Source organism: Gossypium raimondii, chromosome 12, assembly GCF_025698545.1.
Source record: "Gossypium raimondii isolate GPD5lz chromosome 12, ASM2569854v1, whole genome shotgun sequence".
NCBI lineage: Eukaryota > Viridiplantae > Streptophyta > Magnoliopsida > Malvales > Malvaceae > Gossypium > Gossypium raimondii.
In genome coordinates this window covers 3037605-3041035 of record NC_068576.1, presented here as the reverse complement: position 1 = coordinate 3041035, position 3431 = coordinate 3037605, and the positions used below count along the sequence as shown (strand labels likewise).

Genomic DNA, 3431 nt, shown 5'->3' with positions numbered 1-3431 from the left:
TATTGTATTTATATCAAATAATTATCCGAAATTATATTGAAAACGTAATATATATATATATATAAATCTTAATTATTTTTTCATTTTAACAGAAATTTTTTAATTTAAATTTTCGTTGAACTTTATGGTTTCCCACATTGGTATGTTCTTCCCTAGTAAATATTTCCGTGTTTCATAAAAGCATGATATTGATATTTATAATATTATATACTATTTTGGGTGAGTAGTATTATGGCTACTTTGACAATATGATATAAATGGGAATTTTTCATTTCAAAGACAATATAAGCTGTTCTGATTGTGACTTGTAGAGAAGAAGACGAAGGCTAAATGCTAAATCTATGTATAGTGTCCCGACTGGTGACTGAGTATATGTCCTAAGCAGCTTAAACTCTTTCTAAGAACATGATGGCAGTACTGTTTGTATATCTTGGATTTATGGTTTTTGGAATAATTTTTCTTTGTTTTCTCTATCGTTTCGTAGACAACAATGGCCTCCCTCGAAACTGGCCACTTGTTGGGATGATTCCCACGTTACTTCTTAACATCCATCGCCCTCACGATAAAGTTGCCCAAACCCTCAGACGAAGCAGTGGCACCTTCTTTTATACAGGACTTTGGTTTACTAACACTAGCTACTTAGCCACCTCGGATCCCGAGAATGTGCGTTCTATATTGAGCTCCAACAGTTCTGTTTATTTGAAAGGTCCTGAATGGCTGAAGCAGTTTGATATCTTCGGCGAAGCACTTTTCAATTCCGACGGTGAGGCATGGAAATGTCACCGCAGAGCTTTCCATGCTTTCTTGAATCACCCTCAGTTCCGGCAATCACTTTCAAAGGTTCTCCATCAACGTATAGAGGAAGCGCTTGTTAAAGTTCTTGAATATGTTTCTGGACGAGAGATGGTGGTGAACTTGCAAGATTTGTTGGTAAGGCATGCGTTTGACATTGGTTGCATAATGGGCGTGGGCTTCAACCCTGGGCTGCTCTCCATTGAATTCCCTGAGAATCGATTCCACGAAGCCGTGAGTAATACTTTTGAGGCAGCTTTTTACAGATATGTAATGCCTGACAGTCTTTGGAAGTTGCAGAGTTGGCTTCAGATTGGGAAAGAGAAGAAACGGAGTGAGTGATGCTTGGAAGGCTTTCGATGATCTTTTAACACAATTTATATCGACCCAACGCCACAAATCCAAGAAATCAGTGGCATCCTCAGGCTCAAATGAAGAGAATGATTTCAATTTCTTGAACTGTTACCTGACAGGACATGAGATAACAGGCCCAACACCAAAAGACAGTCTTATAAGAGACAACCTTGTACATTTTTTGTTTGCCAGTGATGGTACTTACAATTTAACTCTCACTTGGTTCTTTTATCTCATCTCCAAGGCACCCATGGTTGAAAACAAGATCAGAGAAGAAATAAAGAGACACTTATCAATGACACAAGTAGAGGGGGGCTTGCAAATACCATCCAACTACGACGAGTTGAGTAAGCTAACATATCTTCATGCAGCGTTGTGCGAAACCCTAAGACTACATCCACCGGTTCCGTTCGAATTCAGAACATGTACAAAGCAGGACTTTCTTCCGAGCGGTCATCGGGTCGATCAAAACACCCGAATCCTAATTGGAATACATGCAATGGGAAGGATGGAAAGCTTATGGGAAGAAGATTGCTATGAGTTCAAGCCAGAAAGATGGATTAGTGAAGATGGGAAGATTAAACGAGAGTCGCCAACTAAATTTAGCGCATTCCTTGCGGGGCCAAGGATTTGTCCAGGGAAAGAGGTGTCGTTTCTGTTGATGAAGGCTACCGCAACAGCCATCATTCATAACTACAACTTTCATGTGGTGGAAGGGCAGAATATTGGTCCCAAAAACAGTGTGCTTTATCAGATGAAGAAGGGGTTAGTGGTTAGTGTTAAGAAGAGATGGAGTTAAGGAATTGGCAGAATTAAAGTGATAATTAAGAAACCTCGTTTGGCCTGATGGTCAAGTTCCTCTTATAATTCAAAAAGATAAAAATTTGTAATTAAGTAGTGTTACCATATATATACTTATATAATCATATGGTCTACGTGGGTTAATGTTTTTATCAACTAAAAATTGCATTGGATTGAGTTAAAAGTTGATTTAAATATTTAATTATGTTTTTATATTTTAGACAATGAAAGTTTATATTACTATTTATTTTTGTTTGTTGTTTTGCCTTATTTTTTAGATATTTTCCTGTATTTTAATTTTTATGAATTTCTTTTAATTTTTTTCATGATACGTAGAAGATTTTGATATATTAAAAGCAAATAAAGATTGAAAAGTATTGGTAAGCTGCAAGTCAAGAGATGGAGTGGTGTCTCCATATTTACCGCAGACAGTACCTTTCAATCAGCTGCCACCTACTAGACCATATTAAATATAGAAGCCCCACAAAAGTTAATGCCATATTAATTTGAGGCCAATTGAATGATGCAAAGTTAGTTTAAATATTTAATTGAGAAATTTTTATGTTTCAAGGTTGGCCATGGAATAAAGAAGATATTATCAAGCGATCGCATAGTTGGTCCAAATATTATGTACGTTTTCCAAACATTAAGTCTAATACAACGCATGTGTTGGGCGGCAAGTATAATCAGATAGATGGTTGATTGCAGTTAAAAACCGATGGGTTGATTAAAGTGAAATGATTGAGAGGAGTGGATTTTGGGCTTCAATTGTAGGTTGGGAAGATGTACCATTTGCGAGGGTGTTTTGCTGCAAATAGATAGTTTGGAAAGGAGTTTATTTCGAAGACCTCTAACTTGACGTTAGTTAAATGGATTCAACATTACATTTTAAGGGAAGATAATAAAGATTTTGATAGAAATAAATGTATAAGTTTGTTTGTAGAATATCCTTGTCATCTAGATTAATCGATTGTATTTTTGTTTTCATCAAAAAAAATTTCAATTTTAATTTTGTAGTATTTGATGTTGGGATTTTTTTTTTCTTTTCCAACAAAAGTGCCTTTAAGGCACCGACCCTTGTTAGATGGGGATGTAACGAAATATTTAGTATGTTTTCTTTCCCAATTAACCTATCTCAACATTCATTGATTAACGAAATGTTTTTCACAATTTCAATATAAATTTTATAATTTCTCACTTTCAAAAATCTCTTTCTTCATTTTTTTCTTCCTACGTAAATCCAAGTCTTTATCATGGGATTTATAAAATTATTTTTCTATTCAATAGTTTTGAAAAAAAAACATTTTCTAAAGAAAATAACTACAAATATTAACAATTTCAAAATGATGCTTTATTTTTAAATTTTAAAACTTCTCATATAAAAATGTAATTTTCAATGAAAGTAATTAAAAAATAAAATATAATTTCATCTTAAATTATTAATATTAAAATAAATATTAACAAAACTTTAAAAATAAAATAAA

The 3431-nt window shown here is 34.0% G+C and overlaps 1 pseudogene; it reads left to right on the top strand.

The window, feature by feature from the left end:
* The first annotated feature begins 230 nt into the window (after window positions 1–230).
* On the top strand, window positions 231–2036 carry LOC105762829 (alkane hydroxylase MAH1-like; annotated as a pseudogene).
* Window positions 2037–3431: the final 1395 nt, after the last annotated feature.